At 42.3% G+C, this 25769-nt stretch overlaps 1 protein-coding gene across 2 annotated transcripts in view; it reads left to right on the forward strand.

Moving 5' to 3' along the window:
• lrba (LPS-responsive vesicle trafficking, beach and anchor containing) overlaps nt 1-25769 on the forward strand; it is a 681010-nt gene that overhangs the window by 529083 nt on the left and 126158 nt on the right. The window lies entirely within an intron of this gene.

Here is a 25769-nt window from a genome sequence, read left to right on the forward strand (position 1 = left end):
CGGATGATTTGTTGGATCCGCTGGCTGGTGGGGTGGAAGGTGAGAACGAGGGGGATTCTGTCCTTGTTACGAGTGGGGGGAGGGGGAGCAAGAGCGGAGCTGCGGGATGTAGAAGTGACCCTAGTGAGAGCCTCGTATATAATGGAAGAGGGGAAGCCCCGTTTCCTGAAAAATGAGGACATCTCTGACATCCTAGTGTGAAACACCTCATCCCAGGAGAAGCTGAGTGAGGTTTGCTTTTGCTCTCCTCCCTCATTACTCTATCATGGAATATGCAAGCTGCTTGGGAATAAAAAGTTGTTTTCGAATGTAGAATTTGCATGAATCATTGAGGTAAACAGCCATAATATTTGAATGCATGTGGTTAGATACTGGGAACTTCTACTAAACTGAGAATTTAAAAATAAGATTTGGATTAACAAAACCTAAGGGGGTGTTTAAGTTCAGACCAAAATGATGAAATATCATAAGGGCTAAGACACATTCCTCCACTGTGGATCTAACAGCTTGGAATGAAGTTATGTGAAATATGATATCAAAAAGAAAGTGTGAGGACAAGTGAACATCTTAGAGTTTTAATATCATTACCTTTGGGGATTGGAATTTGATTATATGAAGGCATTTCTCTCACAACATTTAAATTGATGATCTAATCTATTTGCAAATCTCACAGAATGGAAAAAGGAGAAGCATAAAAGACGATTAGTCTTTATTTATTCCAAGTTTTTTATACCAATTTATAGTATCACACTTGCTAAGGCATTGGCACATTTCTGAATATAGAATTACATCATGGACTTCTAGATTTCTGAAGAAGCCAAAATTATTGCAAGCACATACTCAGGCCCAGTTTAGGAATGGAATACTTTATTGTCACATGTGACTAGACACAGTTAAATTCTTTGCTTGCAAAGTTACAAAGCACGCCGGCTCCTCCTTTTGTTCCCCCCCCCCCCCACAGTGGTTCCCCCACACTGGGTCCCCATTGTCCTTTGATCTCCCATCCTCCCCAATTGTCCGTTGTTCTCACCCCCACCTCCCTCACGGCGGTCCCGCCACGCCGGGTGCACCATTGTTCTTCCCCTCCCCCTGTCATGGTGGTCCTCCATGCTCTCATCGACCGTGGGTCGACCTGTGAGGCATCGCCGCCACCACAAGCTTCTACAATGACAATTTCCATTTTAACCCAATGGATATCTTCTGACATTGCTGGGAAGCAATTTGGAGTCTGGTCACACTTGTGGTATGTAGTGGCTAACTCTGCTAATGCTTTTAAGTACTCCTTAGAAATATGTACAACCCCAGTAGCTGTAAAGTCATTGAGTTGACGTTGGTGACCTAGTGGACCAGGTCTCTCCCAGTGGATCTTTCATTAACTAAATTTAATTTCATTGTTTGCCTTTACCACACGTTCAAAAAATGTCAATTTCATCTTCAACATCACGGCCTTAGGAATAAGTCTACGTTATTTGATTTAGGACTAAATTAATCTTACTTTGTTACAATTTAGTAAATTGATTTATTAATTTTAAACTTCATTTTACAAACGCACAGGTTTATTTTCTGCACTTTATATTTTTTAAAGAACAATTCATAACATTAGGGCTGTCATGGCATATAGAATATAACCTCTGGTCTAAAACATAAAAATAAGGGAGGAACTCAGCAGATCAGGCAGTATCTATGGAGAGAGAAATGCAGTTAACATTTCAAGTTAATGATTTTTCACCGAAACTGGAAAAGCAGTCTCGATTGATCAAGTTTTGTTACATTTTAAAAGCAATTAACGTAATAAACTTTAATAAATGCGCTCCTCCCCCCCCCCCCAAGCCGGGAGGTCCGGCACCCGTCCCGGTGTGCCCCACACCTGACCTTCCTCCCGTGGTCCAGCTCAAGATTGGAAATCCATCCCCAGCATCTGAGAGATCTGTTCAACATTTTGATAATAGCAGGGAAGAATCTGCGGTTTCAAGCTTTTGTATCGTCTCCCCAGTGGGAGAGAGCAGTCGAAGAATGATTGGATTATGTTGGCTGCTTTCCCGAGGCAGCATGAAATGTAGATGGAGTTGATGGGGGGGAGGCTCGTTTGCCTAATGAACTGGGCTGCGTTCACAAATCTAGTTTCTTGCTGTCTTGGGCAGAGCAGTTGGAATATCAAGCTGTGATGCATCCCAATAGAATGCTTTATATGTGCATTCTGTAGAAACTGGGAAGTTATTGAAGACCTGCTGGATTTCTTCCACCTCCTGAGGAAGTAGAGGCCCTGGTGTGCTTTCTTGGCTGTACCATCAATATGGTTGGACCATGACAAATTGTTGATGATATTTTTGCCTAGGAACGTGATGCACTCAACCATCCCAACTTCACCATTGATATAATGTGTATTCCACCCAGCTGCTTCATTTTGTTGACACTGTGGGAGAGGTTATTATATAATGCTAGCTGGGACTGTCAGATTTGTATGTTTTGGTGATGGTGCTGGAAAATTGTCCTGTGCTTTGTTCGAATGTGCGTGGCAGCACTTCAGTGCAGTGCTGGAGCCTGGAATATTGAGAAATAATTTGTTTTGATATATATTGTTTAGGGCTTCTGACTGTAAGATAAAAACTTGAGAATCATTATAGATGGGAAGCCAGAGGATTCACCATTTTAAGACCATATGGAAACAAATAATACAGGGAAGGAGAGACCGGGGGATCATTTCAGCCAATACTTTAGATGCGGTACAGGTAAAAAGGAGAATTATATAATGCTCTGACAGTTTAGTCATGTTTAACTCAAAACCTCATGATGGCAAATTAGTTGAAATCAACATTAGGAATAGCCACCAGAGGATTGTTAAGGACTATTTGACAATTAAATAGTCTGCTGAAGCTCATTAAGGAGACTGCACACCATTTTGGTGGATAATGCTTCATTTAACAATCTCGCCAAACTGCTGAATAGGATAAAATAAGTCCTCGCTGAATATTTCAAGCATCACTTAAACGTATGCTCAGCTTTCAGTCCATGCGGGCTGATTGAGATCGACAGCTACTCTTCATTTGAAATGGAATTCTGAGAGGCATTGGGAGGCTTCCCGGGACACTTTGTCAAGGCTTCAACACTATTAACATTTTTTAAAGATACCCTCCCAGGAGTTCAGCTTTAAAAAGTATGCTTATTCAACACTTAACAGTAGGATGGCAGTGTTGGGAATCTTGATATGGATTTGTCTTATTCAGCATGGCAGTTTAGAAGAGAAGGTGAGGCTTAACATAGCAGCAATAGTTGCTAAACGAGAGAAAAACTGTCAGCAGGAGGTCCTGTTCACTCACGGCATTTGGTCAGCACTAGTCTTACATTCATCTGACCCATGCATGAGGGGGCTGTCCTTTACCATGAAGGTCATTACAATGATTTGTGACCTCATGCAAGGAAGACTCAGATGTGCAACACAGTATTGCTTGCGGCAACCTCAAGGTCACAGTAGCATTTAACTTTAATGGTGCTGGAATTATCCAGACTGCCTTGAGTGATATGAGGCATATCACACAATCTTCTGCAAACTTCTGCATTAGGAAAGTCTCTGGGGGGCTACTCATTATTGGGGCTGACTATATTTCATTCCCTATTGCCAGAGAAACCCAGAGGCAAAGAGCACAAGAAATTGACAGATTGCGTGATTTCCCCGTGGTTTAGAAACCCATTGAGTGCACACATTTAATCTTGGAGGGGTTCAGGCGTAGAAAGGGATTCTCTGAGAGTGCAGCTTGTCTGGTACAACTAGGTGTACTTTATTTTGGTAAGTGTCCGCTATCCAGGGAATTGCCACAATACATTTATATTCAGCCATCCATTTTACTCTCAAATCTTTGAACCTAAATAGAACATATGGGTCAGTATACCAGGAGACAAGACAAACTCTCTGATGCTATGTCACATTGGAAATCCCCCAACACAGCAGCATACCATGAGAGCAGTGTGACCACCAAGAGTTCATTAAGCAAACCACTGAGGTCCTCAGGCAGCGACTGGTCTATATTTGTGCTTTGTTGCATGCTACACAATCTGACAAGTATACAAGAACAGCCATTATAACCAGCAATTGTGTCAGAAGGTTAAGGTCAGGAGCCACAAGAGGAGGAGGATGAAAATGAGCAGTGCAATCTTCCATTTTGAAGGGCCTCATCTGGGAGGGAGAGCCATCATTATTTTATCAAACACTGTTCTTGCTCCACCATCAGACTACAGATTAATATTCCAACCTTCCATGACAGAGGATCCATCAGATTCATTTGCATTCAATCTTCATTAAATAAACAAGTCCACTGATTCTACTATTACCCTGTTTCTATATTTTTAGGCGTCCATGTACTATTTATAGGTATCAAAAGGAAAATAGGCAAACATGATAGACTAGAATTGCTGAAGAATCTTAAGTCAATTACTTTTTTAGGGTGCCACATACTTTTGGGCAATCTAATGACTTGTGGAAGTGGAACCAAAGAAGGAGCTGCAAATGCAATGGATGGCTCCTTAGTGTCTGGGGCAGATAAAGTGTTTTCTTGGGATATCTTAGGTTCAGGTTTTGTATTGTCACTGTGGTGGTAACATCGACAGGAGTGAAAAAATACCTTCATCTTCTCCTTCTCCTCTTCCTCCTGTGGAGGAGAGGCTGTGTTGGCTGTGATCTTCCAGGGTTCAGATTAAGTTTGGGAAGGCTGTAATGAACAAGTTGCAAGGGCAAGTATGCACCTCCTGTGCCGACGGTGGAAGGAATGTATGCCATGAAACCATCTGAGCCTTCTGAGTGAGGGCGATCAGGAAAAATGCATTTTGCATTGGCAACTGCAATGCCCTACACCTCTAGGTGTAACCTCCTGATTATGGCCAATACATGTTTGGGATAGGAATTTAAATGATCTTGTGTTTCTCTTCTCCCTTGCTGAGTCTTTGTGGGTGTATTTAATGTGTTTCACAGAAGTGTGCAAGTGGTGATCCTGACTGAGTTTATTGTTGGGTATGTGAAAGTGGACCCTGTGAAGGATTCATAAAATTGGGTCTGTAACCAGACCTGTTGGTTAATTGGCAGATGATGTCAGTTTAAGTTGTCATGTAATATAGGAAGTCTATTTGTGATATAATATTTAACTTCAACTTCATTTGAGCATAGAAACTATGTCATGTGCCCTGAACTCCTGAATGGTAATTACAGTGATCTTTGTACTCAGTTTTTTTTTTAATGGATGAGTATAGTCTATATGTGCAGCTCCAGGAAAATTACAAATCATCATTCTTGTATGTGTGGTAAAATAACTGCAGATGCTGGTACAAATCGAAGGTATCACAAAATGCTGGAGTAACTCAGCAGGTCAGGCAGCATCTGGGAGGGAATGGGTGATGTTGCGGGTCAAGACATTCTTGTATGTGTAGTTGTCATTTTCATTAAATGCAGACACATTCAAATCATGGTGATCATTAGTTAAAAAATTACATGCGACCTCCAAGTTTGAAAATAGGGGTCTCTCGGTTTAATTGTTGACTTAATAATAATAATAATAATAATGCATTACATTTATATAGCGCTTTTCAAACACTCAAAGACGCTTTACAGGGATTACTAGAACATAGAGAAGTGAATAAATAGATAAATAAGTAAACAAACAGAAAAAGGAGACAGAAGGTGAGGTGACGGTCAGTGGTTGAAGGCAGTGCTGAACAGGTGAGATTTCAGTGATGTTTTGAATGTGGTGGTGAGGAGGAGTCTCTGACGGTTTGGGGTAGTGAGTTCCATAGGGTGGGAGCAGCGATGGAGAAAGCCCTGTCCCCCCAGGATCTGAGTTTGGTCCGGATGGGGGGGGACAGGAGATTGGCAGCAGCAGAGCGGAGGGTGCAGGTGGGAGTGTGCCTGTGGAGGAGGTCAGTCAGGTAGGATGGGGCCAGGTTATGGAGGGCTTTGTAGGTCATGAGGAGGATTTTGTACTGGATTCTCTGGGGGATGGGGAGCCAGTGGAGTTTGTAAAGGACGGGGGTGATATGGTCACGGATCGGGGAGTGGGTGAGTAGACGGGCAGCGGAGTTTTGAATGTATTGAAGTTTACTGATGATTTTTGAGGGTGAGCCATAGAGGAAGCTGTTGCAGTAGTCCAGATGGGAGGTGATGAAGGTGTGGATGAGGGTTTCTGCAGCTGTGGAGGAGAGGGATGGACGGAGACAGGCAATGTTTTTGAGGTGGAAGAAGGCTGTCAAATGAAAGACTTATTGTCGCTTTCCTTGACTAAAATAATTAACTCAACTTTTGATAAAGTGGTGGTGTCAAAAATTGCGTTTGTATTTCATTGGTCCACAAAGCACTGTTCTTGAAGAAGATGGGTTGAATTAAATATGTTAACATATTGGTAAAGCAGGTAAAGAGGGAAGCAATGAGTCATTTAAACGTGTAAGGGGAAATAAAAGTAATCAGTAGGCAAATATGAAAGATAGAAGAAATATGTAAAAGGCAGATAAACAATATTTAGTAAAAGAAATGTAATGCAGCATTATTAATTTAAGCAAAACAATTGAAATGCATGTAAATACGAAACAAAGATATGAAACCTTGAAAAGGAGTAGCAGGCCATATTGTGCGATTATGGCTGACCTTTCACTCCACGCTTAATTGGCTTCCATATCCTCATATCTTTTGATTCCCTGTAGTTGAGTGAAATTATCAGCAATTATGTTGCATGAATTTGTAACAACACAATCAGAAATATGGCTGTATCTTTGGCATGAAAATAAAATTGAAGTTATAGTTTGAACGAGGGTAGAAGACCAGTGGAAGAGGATTATTTGGTGGGGAGGGGAATTGCATTTTAGAGAGAGGGTTAATGTACAGTAAACCCTCATTATGATGGACCAGAGGGGGGAATGGTGTCTGTTATTGCCTATTGTCCGCTAAAACCGAGTACGGCATTATCCTTGTATGTAGTTGAAACAAAGAACTGCAGATGATGGTTAATACATAAAAGGATGCAAAGTGCTGTAGTAACTCAGCAGGTCAGGCAACATATCTGGAGAACTGGAGATTGGAAGGTAATGTCGGGACCCTTCTTCGGACTGATTCAGTCTGCTGAGTTACTCCAGCACTTAATGCTGTTTCTTCACCAGCCCTTCTCCAGGCAGGCCTTCTTCACCAGCTACCGTATGGTCCGGGTGAAGCGGTTGTTGTTGCGGCTCACGTTGTAGCCCCTGGCCGACAGCGCTTTCTTTAGGCCACAGCTACTGACAGGAAGCGCTCGGTCACTGTGGGGCTCCTTCCCCTCCAAATAACTGCCGCATCATCCTGTCAGCCGTTGCTTTGTCCGCTCCCCCCTCCACCGCTGCCTCCTTCTCCTTCTCCCGTTGCTTTGTTCACTCTGCCGCTCCCCCTTCTACCGCTGACACCTTCCTTTTCTTTGTCCACTCTGCTGCTCCCCCCTCCTCTCCTCTCCCGCAGCCTCCTCCTCCTTCTCCCCTGCAGTTGCTGACATCTTCCAAGATGGAGCATGTCGGCAACCTCGGGGGAGAAGGGGGAGGAAACGGCGCAGAGTGGTCAAACTGATGGTCAATAGGAAGAGGCAGCAGCTAGTGAGTGGAGAGGGAGCCCCGCAGTGACCAAGCACGTCCTGTTGTTGACAGTGGCCTGCAAAAATGCACTGGTCCCATGTGAGCCGCAACAACAGCCGCATCAACGGACCATGCGGTGGGTGAAGAAGGGCTCACTGATGCTCCTTGCCCGCTGGGGCTGGCGTCAGATTTCGGGGCTTTAAGCGGCAGGGAAGCGGTGTGAACTGCAGATGATATGGGCAGCTCTATCCGCTATAATCAAAATCTGTTGGTTAAAACAAAGGTTTGAGAAAAAGATTTCAATCTATAAGATAGAGACCAATAAAACAGTAAGTCCATGCACTGCTTTACGCACTGTAAAAAGCAGCGATGTTTCTCCTAATTGGGACATCTAGAATCAGGGGTCAGTCTCAGGTTAAGGGATGAACGTTTTAGGGCTGAGCTGAGGAGACATTGCTTCACACAGAGAATGGTGAATCTTTAGAACTGAAAATTATAAAATTTATATTGATTGGTTTAGTTAATCATTGGTATTTAGGGTTTTGGATTGAAATGACTTGATAAAGTTTTTTTGTAATTGATGAGGGGGTCAGGATTAAGTTGCTTTATGCCCATTCCTAATCCAATATTGCCAAGTGAAATAAGGAAGAAATTCTGTAGGTGGATCAAAGGGATAAGAACAATGTACAAATCATATTTAAGCAAATTTTAATGACTAATTCATCAATAGCAACAAAAATGTATTTAAATGAGAATCGGGATGTAATAATAATAATAATAATAATATTCATTTATTGTCATTGCAACGAGTACAACGAAATTAAAAAATAGCCAATCCTGACGGTGCGTACAAACATATATGCAATAAATGCAAAAACAAATAAATACATAAATACAATTAAATACAATTATATTAAGTACAAGATTTTTTAACGGTGTTGCCTAGTGCAAAGGTAGTGTTCAGTTCTCGTATGGCCCTGGGGTAAAAACTGTTCTTAAGTCTGTTTGTTCGGGATTTGATCGACCTGAAACGTCGACCAGAGGGCAGATGAACAAACAGACGGTGGCCGGGGTGGGATGGATCTTTTATTATTTTGCCTGCTCTACTGAGGCAGCGTAGTCTGAACAGGTGCTCCAGGGAGGGCAGTGAGCAGCCGATGATCTTCTGGGCCGTCGTGATGACCCTCTGAAGGGCCTTCCTGTCCTTTTCTGTGCAGCTGGCATACCATGTGGTTATACAGTATGCCAGCACACTCTCGATGGAGCAGCGATAGAAGGACAACATGAGCTTCTCCTGCAGGTTGGTTTTCCTGAGGATCCTCAGGAAGTGGAGTCTCTGCTGTGCCTTCTTTACTGTGGTGATGGTGTTGGTAGACCAGGTAAGATCCTCTGCGATGTGCGTACCCAGGAACCTGAAAGCTGGTACCCTTTCCACACAGACCCCATTGATGTAGAGTGGGTCGTAATCTCCACTGGTTTTTCTAAAGTCAATTATAAGTTCCTTTGTTTTGGAGGAGTTCAGGACCAGATTGTTCACTGAACACCATGCTGCCAGCCTTTGGATTTCATCCCTATAGGCTGTCTCATCTCCTTCTGAGATGAGTCCAACCACAGTCGTGTCATCCGCGAACTTGATGATGGTGTTGGTGGGATGGGTGGGGGCGCAGTCGTGAGTGTAGAGGGAGTAAAGGATGGGGCTCAACACACAGCCCTGTGGTGAGCCGGTGCTCAGTGTAATGGTGGAGGAGAGGTGAGGGCCTATTTTGACGGTCTGGGGGCGGTTGGTCAGGAAGTCCTTGATCCATTGGCAGATGGTTTGGGAAAATCCAAGGTCGGAAAGTTTGGTGACCAGTCTGCTCGGGATGACCGTGTTAAAGGCAGAGCTGAAGTCGAGGAAGAGCATCCTCACATAGCTCCCCTGGTGTTCAAGGTGGGTCAGTGCAGTGTGAAGAGCAGTGTCGATGGCATCCCCTGTAGACCTATTTGCTCTGTAGGCAAACTGGTGTGGGTCGAAGGTGGGTGGGAGGCTGGCTTTGATGTGCTGCAGGACCAGTCTCTCGAAGCACTTTGTGATGACCGGTGTGAGTGCTACCGAAAGGTTGTGTGCCGGATCTTATGTAGGAATAATGATAAATACTTTTCTATAGGAGGGAAAAGCTAAGTCGGTTAAGCTTACTGGTGTTTTTGTTTAATATCTCTCGTTGCTAAAATGTAATCTATAAATCCAAAATATCTAGATTAAAATAATTACCAGCGGGTATCATCAATTTTGAGCAAGGTAATGGTTGACAAATATGATAGTTGTTTTGACAACCTAATGGAGAAATGAATTAAATATAATGAACATGGACTAGAGGTTGAGTGATGTGGAAATGCATAGGGATGCAAATTGATTTTCTTTGAAATTGTCATCCAGTGTAGACATTCCCATGAATAGCCAATGGTATACTGGAATTTCCAGAAAGGTTGAAAGACAAAATAAATTGCAGATGTGGGAATCCAAAATCATTTTCAAAATGTCGTGGATAGTCGGCAGGTCATACAGCATTTGCAGGGAGAGAGGAAAAATGTAGACTGTTTCTCTCTCCACAGATGCTGCCTGACTTTCTGCCTCAGTGTTTCCAGAAATTTGTGCTGGGTTTCTAGAATTAAAATTGAATAAAAATAAATACATATTAGAAAGAAATACAGAATGATTAACATCAGGAATAAGTAGTTCCCTAATATTTGCCCAATACTGAAAATATAAATATAATATTTATATTTATAATATAATTTTTATATTAATAAAACATCTTTTTGTCTCCAGTTTAATTAAGCCTGTGGCTAGAGGAGACAAAAGCAAAGTAAATTAATTTTAATGACACAGCAAAGGCATTTTCAGTCCATCCTTTTGCTTCTGCCTTGTTTGTCATTTGGCACTTCACCATTGAGGCAGCCCAAGTTATTTGTTGCAAAGGCCTATCCTGGCACTCCTGTTGTTCGGGATGTCTATGCTTACCCAGAGGTTGGCCGAAGATGGACGGTCCAAAGACTACAGCTGTAATATCTGGGTGCCAAAACATGCCAGTGTGTAGGCTTGTGTCTGAGGAACGGCTATAGAAGAAAATCTACCTTTATTTCAGTACATTTTCTTCCTTCTCTTGATGTTTACCATCTATTTTGGATGTGTATCCAAATACAAAAAATAGCCTAAGGCAGAAAAACTGCTTTTGAAGCATTTTTTTTCAATTGAATAGAAATTGACCAAGTCATTCTATGTTGAAGTAGTTTAATCCTTGTAATGTCATGACATTTTAACTGGAGTGTTACCACATTGATATTTATATAGTTTAATATCAAGGCCATATATAAAGCTAATCATCATAATTAAAATACCACTGTATCATTCATTAGTTAGCCCCAGCATATATACTTTAAATAACTGGTGAAAGTCCTGCATTTTCTGTTAAAAATGCTTTAAACATTGAACAATGATTTACAATTTCATCCTGTCACTAATATATGTTATGGTGTTTCTGTCCCTGTAATGTTTTGAGTTTTTTTGTATTCATTTCAAATTGTGTTCTCTCATTATTTTTGGGGAGTGGTAAAGAAAATCAGTGAGCACTCCATGCCCAGTCTAAATATGACGGTTATATCTAGAATACTTGTATTTATCTTCTGATACCTCTTTTGGAAAGTAATCAACTTTGTGGTTTTAACTCTTCGTTTTAACTCTATCTGCCAATAAAAATTTACACAATGATTGCAGTTCATGAAATGCACACTACTTTGATCTATGACCTTTTGTGGTGCTAATCTGGTTCCTGATATCATTATACCACTCTCATTAATCATATTTCCTGGAGCCCGCCACAGAGCCAGACAGCCCAAGCCAGTGTTTATAGCCCCAACTTGGCAGGCTCCTGCTGCATAGATTATTACGGTGTGATACTTTGGCTTCAAATGACCAGAGCTGCATCAAGCTGTGTCTACAATTAAAGTCAGATGGTCTTTAGGTTGAGCAGGGATATTGTGTTGCAGCTGTCTGTCTTCTGTATGAAACCATAGCTGAGAGCAGATGATATATAGGAGGATGTATAATTATAGATTGTACACCACTGGGTCAGAGCTGCAGCACACAACATTAATTAACTGCATGCTGTGTGAAATTCATGTTGATAGTATGTGTTAGAATGACAGTCATATTATTTTCTTAAAGCCTGTAATTTATTTTTAAATGTTGTATATGAGATCTGGAACAAACCATTGATTTTAACAGATATTGAAATATTTATTCCTTTTATAAAAGTGAAGTGCAATGAAGAGGGTTTATAGATATTTGATATACACCACAGTTTTAATTCTAATATTAATGGTCTTAATTTATGTTATAAGTAAATTATGTCTTCTAGTTAAACTACCTTGGGAGTACATCATTCAGCTACTAATAAAATATACACATCTTACTTTATAATGAGTTGAATATGGTTTGCATCTTGACCAGATGAATTATTTTAATATAACTTGTTTATCTTTTTTTAATCTGTGGTTCCTTCGGAGCCAAATCAATGTTAATAAACTACCAATGAGGAAATCCAAACCATTTTGTTGTTTGGTTCTATCTCTTCCCACTCGTAAATATAATCTTTCAAGTTTTCAAATTCTGGACATGTCGTATGAGCAATGATCAATCGTGATACATATTTTGTTTTCTATTTCCACATCAAATATTATTTCAGTTATATTTCATGCATTCTATTCCAGCAAAGCAACATTAATATAAATTCATTTTCTATGTACTCTGAAATGTTTGTCAGTGACTTAGCTTGTCAGCTAGAAAACGTGGAATAAAGGATTTTCTCCGACAGTTTCCCTTGTGCAAAGGAAAATTCAATCTTTAGCCAGGACATCTGCAGATGTGGGAAAGTCGAATGCAGGATTCTTTCATTTAAAGCTCCTTTGGCGTTGCTTTTATGCACCTCCTAACAATTTGTTTAGCAGTGGAGTGAATGTGATACAGGATGGGAGACAGTTTTTGTTCCTTGTAGGGGAACAATTAGCAATCAGTAACATTTCTTACACATATGAATATGAACAGAAACAATTATTAATGCTGCCCAGGTTAAAAATTGTGGATAGTTGCTGGTCACTGTAAGTTGGATATTGTGCTACTCTGTAAGAATTGAAAGGAATTGAAAAGCCTTGCAATTCACAAGTTTATTTTCATATCATATCATATCATATATATACAGCAGGAAACAGGCCTTTTCGGCCCACCAAGTCCGTGCCGCCCAGCGATCCCCGTACATTAACACTATCCTACACCCACTAGGGACAATTTTTACATTTACCCAGCCAATTAACCTACATACCTGTACGTCTTTGGAGTGTGGGAGGAAACCGAAGATCTCGGAGAAAACCCACGCAGGTCACGGGGAGAACGTACAAACTCCTTACAGTGCAGCATCCGTAGTCAGGATCGAACCTGAGTCTCCGGCGCTGCATTCGCTGTAAAGCAGCAGGATGTCTTTTGGACAGATTGTGTTTTCCGCCTTTTTGTGAGTAGAACATACCTGGGCTGTGTCCGAGGCATTAAGTAGATGCTATTGTTGTAACTACTGTGGAAACGCTTGGCTATAAGCACAGCCAATTCTGAAAGATAGTTTTTCAATACTAAGGCTGGGATGTTGCCTGGTCCATTAGCCATTGCAGTATCCAGAGCTCTCAACATTTTCTTTGATAGCACGTGGAGTGACTGAAATTGCGAAATGAATTAAGCAGTCCACGGTTGCTTGCAACAATCTAGACAACACTGGGGATGTAACAAGTAAATGTTTATGCTGCAGAGGTGCCAGTCAATGGTTATCTCCAAAAAGACATATTCAATTATTAATTTCATTCGAAGAACGCACGATGAATCATATACTCTGCACTTCTAGCTGAAGATTGTTGTGAATGTTTCAACCTTGTTACCTTATTGAGGATGGAGACCCTTGCACTTGGAAACACATCTCCCATTAGCAGATCAGTTGTTCACCACTGTTAACAGTGATGAACAGAGCCTTGATCTGAATGTATTGGTCATGAGATTGCTTAGCTCTGTTAAATGCACGTTCTTTCTGCTATTTAGTATGTAGTCCAGCTTCTTCAGATTGGCCTCTAATTTTCAGGTTTAATTGCAGGCTGTCACACTGGAAGAATCATGGAGTTATAGAGCATAGAAACGGTCCCTACTGCTCATCACTCCCATGCCAACCGTTTATCCATCTACACTAATCTTAATTTCTCATAATGGGGCTGTATCATTCCACATCTTGCTTGTTTAAATGCCTGTCTAAATGTTTGAAATTTTGTGATTGTATCTCCACCAATTCCTTTGGCAGTGAGTTCCAGATATTAACCACTCTGTGTGAAACAAAAACCTTTCCACTTCAAATCCTTTTTAAAACTCATTCCTCTTACTTTTAAACCTATGCCCTCTTTTAATTCTATATACCTCTATCTGGTCACCCCTCAGCACCCTTTACTCCAGTAGTTCACTCTCAAAACCAACACGAGCGTACCCTGGACTACATCATAGAGCAAGCCAGCATAAAGTCAAGCCGACACGTCACCAATCATGATATCGAGAGTGAAAGCATACTATTTGGTTCATTGCGGCCCGCCCACCAGACCAAGTCTATTCTGGCCAAATCATTTCTTAGGCATCACAGTCCCAGTAATGACCAAGGAAACATGTAGCCTAAATTGAAGGATAGAAAGCAAACTTCAACCTTTCTGCTCAGTGACTTTATCGACTCTACTCGAACCATCAACGATTTCAATCCCACCACTAAAGGCCTCGCCAGTTACCTCGCCCGCAGCCAGCTTGCAAAAACGAGATTGACGGCCTTTAATTACAAGCCCGATAATTACGGGGCTTGGAAATCCTCCTTCCAAAGCGCCAGAGCAGGCCTGGTCCTTTCACCCGGAGAAGAGCTAGATCTTTTGATAAAATGGCTAGGAAATGGCGGCACGGTAGCGCAGCGGTAGAGTTGCTGCTTTACAGCGAATGCAGCGCCGGAGACTCAGGTTCGATCCTGACTACGGGTGCTGCACTGTAAGGAGTTTGTACGTTCTCCCCGTGACCTGCGTGGGTTTTCTCCGAGATCTTCGGTTTCCTCCCACACTCCAAAGACGTACAGGTATGTAGGTTAATTGGCTGGGTAAATGTTAAAAAAAAAAAAAAATCCCTAGTGGGTGTAGGATAATGTTAATGTACGGGGATCACTGGGCGGCACGGACTTGGTGGGCCGAAAAGGCCTGTTTCCGGCTGTATATATATGATATGATATGATATGATAAAAACAAAAATCCAGTCTACCTAGTAAATTTCTCCAATTTCACATTTCCCCTACATTCCCTCTCCCCCCCCACCTTAGTTGTCCTACCAGTTTCACTGTTCACATCCCTATGTCCCTCTCGTTATCACTTCTTCCCGAGCCAACAACGGGCCATGATGAGCTTCATCCTTCCTTAGTCATCTGTTGCAGCCCCTCATAGGTACTGGCCTTTTCCTACCTCCATTCCCCCCCCCCCCCCCCCCCCCAACCCTTAAGTCTGAAGAAGGGTTCCGATCAGAAACGTCGCCATTCTTTTTTTCCAGAGATGCTTCCTGACCCGCTGAGTTACTCCAACACTTTGTGTCTATTCCCAGTCATTCCAATCTCCCCCTCTATCTAAAATCCATGAACCCAGGTAACATTCAACTGAATTTCCTCCAGGGCAATCGTATGGCAACCACAGCTACTTACAAAAGTTCAAGTGTGGTCTGATCAGTATTTTGTAAATTTGTGACATAATGACCTCACTTTGATATTCTATACTCCAACCTATGAAGGCAAATATGCAATCTGCCTTTGTGCCGTCCTATCTACATTTAAAAAAACAGGAAATGCTGGAAATACTCTGTTGGTCAGGCCTCGTATGGTTAAGGGTCTTCGACCTGAGATTTCAACAGTTTCTCTTCCCACTTTGCGATCCGACCTGCTGAGTGTTTTCATCATTTTCTGGCTTTATTTTAGATTACCTGCATTTAAAAAATAAACATTATCTGCATTAAAAAAAAAACCATTATTTACTTGTGTTGCTACTTTAAGGGAACTATTGGTTTGAAGCCCAGGGCCCCTCTGTTCATTAACATTCCTCAGTTAAAGTTCCGGTTGCCAAACACTTTAACTCCCCCTCCCATTTCCACACTGACCATTGTCAGAGTGAGGCCCAACGCAAATTGGAGGAACAGCACCTCGTATTTCGCTTGGGCAGCTTGCACCCCAGCGTTATGAACATTGACTTCTCTAACTTCAAGTAACCCTTGCTTTCCCTCTCTCTCCATCCCACCCCCTTCCCAGTTCTCCAACCAGTCTTACTGTCTCCAACTACATTTTATCTCTGTTTGCTTTGTTGTTACCTTCTCCCAGCTTACAATGATCTATTCTACATTTCTTTGATCTTAGTAACAGAAGCGTAGAAAATAGGTGCACGAGGACGCCATTCGGCCCTTCGAGTCAGCACCGTCATTCATTGTGATCATGGCTGATCATCCACGATCAGTAACCTGTGCCCAACATCTCCCCATGTCCCTTGATTCCACTAGCCCCCAGAGCTCTATCTAACTCTCTTAAATTTATCCAGTAATTTGGCCTCCACTGCCCTCTATGGCAGAGAATTCCACAAATTCACAACTCTCTGGGTGAAAAAGTTCCTTCTCACCTAAGTTTTAAATGGCCTTCCCTTTATTCTAAGACTCTGGCCCCTGGTTCTCGATTCCCCCAACATTGGGAACATTTTTCCTGCATCTAGCTTGTCCAGTCCTTTTATAAATTTATATGTCTCTATAAGATCCCCTCTCATCCTTCTAAACTCCAGTGAATACAAGCCTAGTCTTTTCAATCTTTCCACATATGACAGTCCCGCCATCCCAGGGATCAATCTCGTGAACCTACGCTGCACTGCCTCAATTACAAGGATGTCCCTCAAATTAGGAGACCAAAACTGTACACAATACTTCATATGTGGTCTTACCAGGGCCTTATACAACTGCAGAAGAACCTCTTTACTCCTATACTGAAATCCTCTCGTTATGAAGGCCGACATGCCATTAGCTTTCTTCACTGCCTGCTGTACCTGCACGCCAACTTTCAGTGACTGGTGTACAAGGACACCCAGGTCTCGCTGCACTTCCCCCTTACCTATCCTGACAACATTGAGATAATAATCTGCCTCCTGTTTTTGCCGCCAAAGTGGATAACTTCACATTTATCTACATTATACTGCATCTGCCATACATCTGCCCACTCACTCAACCTGCCCAGGTCACCCTGCAACCTCCTAACATCCACTTCGCAGTTCACACTTCATTCCCTTTGTCCTGTTTTCACACCTTCACACTTCATTATCTATGTACTGTCTTTCCAGGTGAGACAAAGGTTCACCTGCACCTCCTCCAACCTCATCTATTGCATCCGCTGCTCTAGATGCCAACTTATTTACATCGGCGAAACCAAGCGCAGGCTCGCCGATCACTTCGCTGAACACCTGCGCTCGGTCCACATTAACAAAACATGGGCCTCCTCCAGTGCCATAGAAATATGAGGTGCTGTTCCTCCAATTTCCGGCGGGCCTCACTATGGCACTGGAGGAGGCCCATGACAGAAAGGTCAGACTGGGAATGGGAGGGGGAGTTAAAGTGGGAGATCAGTTTTGTTAATGCGGACCGAGCGCAGGTGTTCAGCGAAGCGATCGCCGAGCCTGCGCTTGGTTTCGCCGATGTAAATAAGTTGACATCTAGAGCAGCGGATGCAATAGATGAGGTTGGAGAAGGTGCAGGTGAACCTTTGTCTCACCTGGAAAGACTGTTTGGGTCCTTGGATGGAGTTGAGGGGGGAGGTAAAGGGACAGGTGTTGCATCTCGTGCGGTTGCAGGGGAAAGTGCCCGGGGTTGGGGTGGTTTGGGTAGGAAGGGACGAGTGGACCAGGGAGTTACGGAGGGAACGGTCTCTGCGGAACGCAGAGAGGGGAGGGGATGGGAAGATATGGCCGGTGGTGGGGTCCCGTTGTAGGTGACGGAAATGTTGGTGGATGATATGTTGGATCCGCTGGCTGGTGGGGTGGAAGGTGAGAACGAGGGGGATTCTGTCCTTGTTGCGAGTGGGGGGAGGGGGAGCAAGAGCGGAGCTGCGGGATGTAGAAGAGACCCTAGTGAAAGCCTCATCTATAATGGAGGAGGGGAAGCCCCGTTTTCTGAAGAACGAGGACATCTCGGAAGCCCTAGTGTGAAACACCTCATCCCGGGCGCAGATGCGGCGTAGACGGAGGAATTGGGAGTAGGGAATAGACTTTTTGCAGGGGACCGGGTGGGAAGAAGTGTAGTCCAGATAGCTGTGCGAGTCGGTGGGTTTGTATGTACCTTACTGTACCTTAATTGGTATACGTGACAACAAATTGACCTTTGAACGTTTGAAACTTTTAAATCTAAGTCATTAATGTATATAATAAGCTAACAAGGTTCGCAGCATTGAACCCTGCCATACAGTATCAGTCACAGATTTCCAATTGGAAGAGCCATCTTCCACCATTACCTTCTACCTCCCCTTATCTCCAAACCAATTTTGGATCCAGTTTGCCAGCTCACCTTCTGTCTTAACCTTCTGGACCAACTTACCATGTCAAGTTACTTAAGTCATTACAGATAATGTCTAGAAAAAGAACTGCTGATGCTGGTTAAACTTGAAGGAAGACACAAAATGCTGGAGTAACTCAGCGGGTCAGGCAGCATCTCTGGAGAGAAGGAATAGGTGATGTTTCACCATTAGCAATCTTAATTACCTTCTGAAAAAAAATCATTTTTTTAAGGCAGGATTAAGGCAGGGGTTAGGAGGGAGGGATTGATTAGCTATGATTGAATGGGAGAGTAGACTTGATGGGCCAAATGGCCTAATCCTGCTCCTGTTACTTATGGCCTTATGACGATTTCCTACGCACAGTCATGCTGACTATTCGTTTCTAACTGTACATAAATCCTATCCGTTAGGATTTTCTCCAATAATTTCCTTACCATTGACATAAGACTTGCAGTCCTGTAGTTACCTGGCTTAGACCTGCTTCTCTTCATGAATAAAGGAACAACATTAGTTATTTTCCACTTTTCAGGCACCTCAACCATGACTAACAAGGATGCAAAAACTCTGAGACCCAGCTTTCTTCTCATTATTTTTCCCTCTGGCAATCTGGGATAGATTTAATCCAGCCAACGGATTTATGAAGCTTGAACTATCTGAAAAACATCTGACACCTCCTCCTTCTCCATATTGTTTTGCTCCAGATTATCCTCATTCTTCAACTCACTATCTTCCATGTCCTTCGCCTTGGTGAATAGAAAAGAAAAGTATTAATTTAAAATTTACTGCATATCACCTGGCTACACACATAGATTGTCCCTTTGTTCCCTAAGGGAACCTACTTTTTTTTCTGGTTACCCTCTTACACCTGATATACCTATGGATTTCCTGAGATTCTCCTTAATCTTGCACTCCTACATACTCTATATTCCTCAAGAGATTTCCTTGATCCTAGTTACTCATCCTTGCACAATATTTTATTTTATTCCCTGATCAAGTCTTCTATATCCTTTGGCATCCAAAGTTTCCCAATCTTGTCATTTTTGATTCTCCCTGACGTGCATGCTGGCCTTGAACTCTTACATCTCTCTTTTTTTTAAATTCCCACACGTCAGCTGCTATTTTACTGACAAGTATCAGCTCCCAATTTTCTTAAGTTAGATCCACACGTTTGCTATTGAAGTGCAGTATAGGAGAAATTTAAATCCCTCAGTACCATAACTCTTCTGCTCTTATACCTTTCTGTACTTTGCTTCCATGTCTGTTCCTCTAATTACCACTGAATATTGGGATGTCTATTGCATAACCCCATCAAAGTCATTGCCTCTCTCTTGTACCTAAATTATGCTGATGTAGCCTCTTCGGGCAATCCCTCCAGGATATCCAGTACCCCCTAGCCAGATTTCCTCCCCTGCTCTCCCAAGCTGGACCCCCCACCGTGCCTATGTCATCTACAGCCAGACCCACCAGCTAGACCCCTGACACCCTACACACAGTGTCTGCCTCATCTACAGCCAGACCCCCTACACATTCTCCTCTGACACATTTGAAACTTGTAAAACCAGGAACTTACTTCTGTCCCTCTTTCAACAATATTTCAGTGATTGTAATTTCATCATACTGAGTGCTGATGCATGCTCGAATCTCAGCTGACTTACCAGTGGTGCTCCTTGCTTTAGATTTAGATTTAGAGATAAAGTGCACATTAACACTATCCTACACACACTAGGGACAATTTTTACATTTTTACCTAGTCAATTAACCTACATACCTGTACGTCTTTGGAGTCTGGGAGGCCAGTGTGATTGAGAAGGATCAGCCATTATCACATTGAATGGCGGTACTGGCTCGAAGGGCCGAATGGCCTCCTCCTGCACCTATTGTCTATTGACTATTGGCCACATTATATATTTGGCACATTTTTGCGGGCCATAGGAAAAAATAAACAAGTGTGAGTTTTATAAATTTAATGAACTCAAAAAAGTTTAGACTGGGTTAGATTAGATTAGGAAAGGTTAAACTAGGTTAGGTTAGTTAGAGGAACATGGATAGGTGATATTTTGGATAGACTTCCTTAGACTGACTGTGGTGGAGGGAGGAAAGCTGGAAGAGAGAAGGGGCAGGATAAAGCTTGGGGAATGATGGGTAGAAATAGATATGGAGGAGGGAGGGGGGGGGGGGGGTAATAGGCAGATGGTTGGACAAAGGCCAGACATGAAAATACAAAAGATATGAGATAAGGATAGAAGTAGTGAGAATTGTGAAGTGAGAGGAATGAATATCGGTGAAGGGGGAAGGGAAGAAGAGAATTGGATGCATGCCCAATGTCTAGGTGGACCACAGGAAAGAGAGGATTTGAGCGAAGGTTTGTAAGTAGTTTTTCTCATTGCACATCGCAAGGGCCCCAATTGTACCTTCTGCATTTCTGCTCTAGCCTCCTCTCATGCTTACTAGAATAAAGGAAAGTTCCATTTATCCTCGCTTTTCTCCCACCAGCCTCCACGTTTAACAGGCCATGTTTCACGATTTCTAACAGTCCCTTTATGATATTACAACTGTATCAGGCAGGAGCTAGGAAGAATAAATTACGAGCAGCTGTTATTAGGTAAATCTACATCCAACATGTAAAAAAAAACTTTTTACATGTTATTAATTCATCCCCACTCCTTTCCACATTCCCATCCCCACCGCTTTGCACATACCTAACCAGCCTCCACATCCAACAAATCATTATCCGACATTTCCGCCACCTTCAACATGATCCCAGACCAGTCACATCTACCCATCCGCACCCTTTTCTGCTTTCTGCTCGCTGAGTTACTCCAGCAATCTGTGTCTTTCTTTGCAAATTAGCATCTGCAAGTCCTTGTCTGACATATGTGAATCATTTAAATTCCAGCTGGTCAGAATTTTAGGACGAAAATGTTTCAGTGAGGAAGAAAAATTAGGATGACATGGTTTGGGAACCTTGGATGATGAGAGATGTTGGAAATGTAATCAGAAAGAAAAAGGAAGTATATGTAAGATTTAGGAAGCTGGAATTGGACAGGGCTTTTGAAGAATATAAAGGAAAAGGGAGAGAACTGGAACAAAGAATCAGGAAGGGTAAGAGGCCATAAAATCTCCTTGATGAGTAGGATTAAAGAGAATTCTAAGGCATTATATACATACATTTACATGAAAGAGTAAGACTACTCAAGGACAAAGGAGGGAATTTGTGCCAAGAGCCTGAGGATATGGGCAAGGTACTAAGCGAGTGCTCAGTATTCACTAAGGAGAAGGACACGGAATATAGCAAGATCAGGGATGGGTAGGCTGATATTCTAGGGCATGTTGATATCAAGAAGGAGGAGGTGTTTGGTCTCTTGATGAGCATTAATGTGGATAAATCACCTGGGCCTCATCAGATCTAACCCAGGTTATTGAGAGAGACAAGGAGAGATTGTTGGGGCATGACAGATATCTTTAGCCTCAGGCAAGGTCCCTGAGGACTGGAGAATAGGCAATGTTCCTCTGTTTAAGAAAGGCCTTAGAGGTCAACTAGGAAATTACAAGCCAATTAGGTTGGAGATAGGGAAATTATTGGAGAAGAATCTTAATGATAGGATCTACTCATACCTGAAAAAACATACACTTATAACATAACATAAACTTAGTCGGTGGGGCCAGTCATGGCTTACAAACTGGACTGAATTTTTTGAGGAGGTGATTGAAGATGATTAATAAGCATCGGGGAATGGATGTTGCTTACATGGAAAAATAGTAACATTTTTTCAACGGCTCGTCATGGGAGGCTGATCCAACAAATTAAAGCACAAGAGATCCACGGAGACTTGATAGATTTGATTCATAGTTGGCCTGGCCACAAAAGACAAAGGATAATAGGGGGTTGTTATTCTGACTGGAGTTTTGTGACCAGTGATATTCCACAGGAATCCGTGGTAGGACCTTTGTTGTTTATATATATGAATAATTTGGATAAAAATGTAGGTGGACTGACTAGCAAATTTGCAGATGATGCAAAAATTGATGGAATTATGATTAGTGGGGAAGCTCGTCAAAGGATTCAGCAGGAGTTAGATCGGCAAAGAAATGACAGATGGAGTTTAATGGGGATCGAGGTGTTGTACTTTTGGACGTCAAATGTAGAATCAAGGTATACAATGAATTACAGGACCCTTCGGAGCATTGATGTACATAAGGGTCTTGGGGTGCACGTCCATAGCTCCCTGAAAGACGCATGCAACCTTACCTTATTTACCCCACCTTTAGCCTTCAGAAAGGACCATTCCCTCTTTGGAGCACTGATTCTCAGTTCCATTTCACCAAGACCATTGTGCCACCTGAAGGCACCATGCCCAACATTTGTAAGTAACGAAACGTCTATTCTTCTCCCCCCTCCTATCATCCAAGAATATAAATAATCCTACTCAATATAGTAAAGTTTTAATTGTATCTCTTCCAATTTGGTGTTTTGCATTCAGTGAAACCAAAAACAGATTTGGTGATTGCAGATCTCTGTTCATTCCTCAAGAGTAACTAAGGTTCCAGTTGTCTCTCATTTTAATTCATTATCCCACTCCCACTCTAATCTTTCTGCTTTTGGTTCTTTACGCTGTTCCAATGAAGCCCTGTAAAAGCTAGAAAATAGTACCTCCTCCACCAACTTCAAGACTCAACATTGAATTCACAGTTTCAGATAACGAGCCGTGTATCTCACATTTCCACTTTCAGTTTTTATTTACTTCTCCTCCTCTGGGATATTTGTTATTGTGCATCACTTCTTGCTTATAACTCCTCCACACATACCTTTTACGACCCTCTATATCAACCAGCACCACCGTCCATATATGTATGTCATTTAGCTCACCTGGTCTACACCCTATCTCAGAACTTTCTTAATGTTCTCTCCACACTTCCACTCTTTTATGTAACTCAAATGTACTTCATTTCTAACTGTTCACTGTTGTGACGAGAGGTTATTCGTCTGAAAGGTTAACTCTGTTTCCATACAGTTGCTGCCTGATTTGTTGGGTACTTTCTACATTTCCTAATTTTATTTGAGTTTTTTTTAGATGTTTAGTATTCATTTTAGATAATGGGGATTGCTGTCATCTGTTGTTATCAGAACATAGTCTGTTGTTAGGTATGTGTGAAATATCCGTATTAGATTGCGGGTATGTTCAAGTAATCATTATGATGGTTAAGAGCAACCGAATCATCACATTTGCCAACAAGATTTCATTATATCTAAGAATTTATGTAGAATATACTGTGTCTGATAAATGGTTTACTTTAACATTTTCTTGCTCATCCTTATATATTGAAATAATCCCAGACAAATATAGATCCTATTTCTTTCTATAACAACACAGGCCAAGGCAAAAAGTCAACTTTTTGACTCTATTCACATTTTGAGCCAAATTCTGGAAACTGTCATGGTATTTAAATATGTTTAAATACGTGTAAAGTTTCAGCGACTTCAGTGCCAGAAAGATTTACTGAGGAAGCCAAAATGCAAATGAGATTCATCTTCTATTCAGTTTTACATTTTGTAACAATAGCAAAATGCTTTAGACTTGTGGACTAGCCAGCTTAATTTTTACTGGGTTTGAATTTCAACACATTTATTCTTTACCAAAGCTTTATTTAATACTCTTTTCTCTGAGGAAAACAGATTGAATTGAAGGCAAAATGTTGTTGTCCAAAGTTATTATAAAAAATTATTAGTTGAAGTAGAGAATTGCAAAATGGATCAGTTAATTATAATATTTATACAGCAATCTCCTGTGACAACGCATGTGTTCAAATGAAATAATCAGGATAATGGCAAGAGTAGGGAAATTAATAATTGGACTGAGATTGAGAAAAGATGAGGGATTAAGGGAGAGACGGCTGTAGCTTGCAGACCTCGGAAAAGGGGAAAGAGGGGGACAGGACCAACATCATGGAGGTGAGAGTTGGCATGGCTATCTCATGCTTTATTGGATGTTATCTGCTGAAAGTATCCAAGATTATTGTCTGACACAAAATGCTGGAGTAACTCAGCAGGACAGGCAGTATCTCTGGAAAGAAGGAATGGGTCGAAAGACCCTTCTTCAGACTGAAAGTCACGGGAAAGGGAAACAAAAGATATGGACGATGATGTAGAGAGATACAGAATAAATGAATGAAAGATATGCAAAAAAGTAATAATGATAAAGGAAACAGGCCATTGTTAGCTGTAGCAAGGTGAGAATAAAAACTGGTGTGAGTTGGATGGGGGAGGGATGGAGAGAGAGGGAATGCAGGGGTTACTTGGTTAAAGAAATCAATATTGATACAGTTGGGGTGCAAGCTGCCCAAGCGGGTCGAGACCCTTCTGCAGACTGAGAGTCAGGGGAGGGGTAGATATAGAGATAAGGAAGTCTAATGTGTGAGAATGAGACATTAAACAGGGTGGAGATCAAGGAAAATGTAGAATAGATCAGTTAGCTAGGAAAAAGTAACAACAAAGCAAGCAGAGATAAAATATAATCAGGGACAGTCAGACTGGCCGGTGAACTGGGAAGGGGGAGGGATGGAGAGAGAGAGGGAAAGCAAGGGTTACGAAGTTAGAGAAGTCAATATTCATATCGCTGGGGTGTAATATGTAGGAAAGAACTGCAGATGCTGGTTTAAATCAAAGGTAGACACAAAATGCTGGAATAACTCAGCGGATCAGGCAACATCTCTGGAGAGAAGGAATGGGTGACGTTTCGGGTCGAGACCCTTCTTCAGACTGGGGTGTAAGCTGCCCAAACGGAGGTGCTATATGAGGTGCTATTCCTCCAATTTGTTCTGGGCATCACTTTGACAATGAAGGAGGCCCAGGACAGAAGGTCAGTGTGGAAATGGGAAGGGGAGTTAAAGTGTTTAGCAACTGGGAGATCAGGTAGGTTTAGGCAGACTGAACGGAGGTGTTCAGCTAAACAATCGCCAAGCCTACACTTGGTCTCACCGATATATAGGAATCCACACCTGAAACAGCGGATACAGATACGGTTGGAGGAGGTGTAAGTGAACATCTGCCTCACCTGAAAAGACTGTCAGGGTCCTTGGACAGATTTGAGGGAGGAGGTATAGGGACAGGTGTTGGATCTCCTGTGGTTGCTGGGGAAATTACCTGGGGAGGAGGTGGTTTTTGGTGGGAAGGGACGAGTTAATCAGGGAGTTGCGGACGGAACGGTCTCTGCAGAAAGTGGAAAGGGGTGGAGAAGGGAAGATGTGGCTAGTGGTGGGATCCTGTTGGAGGTGGTGAAAGTCTCAGAGCATGCGACAGTTGATGGGGTGAAAGTTGAGGACTAAGGGGACTGTCCCTGTTGCGACTAGGGGGAGGGGGAGCAAGAGCGGAGCTGCGGGATATCGAGGAGACCCTAGTGAGGGCCTCATCTATGATGGAAGAGGGGAACCCCCATTTTCTAAAGAATGAAGACATCTCAGATGTCCTGGTATGGATCACCTTATCTTGGGCACAGATGTGGCGTAGATGGTGGTATTTGGAGCTGGGGATAAAGTTTTTGAAAGAGGTAGGGTGGG

The sequence above is a fragment of the Rhinoraja longicauda genome, chromosome 1 (genome assembly GCF_053455715.1).
Source record: "Rhinoraja longicauda isolate Sanriku21f chromosome 1, sRhiLon1.1, whole genome shotgun sequence".
NCBI classification, from domain to species: domain Eukaryota; kingdom Metazoa; phylum Chordata; class Chondrichthyes; order Rajiformes; family Arhynchobatidae; genus Rhinoraja; species Rhinoraja longicauda.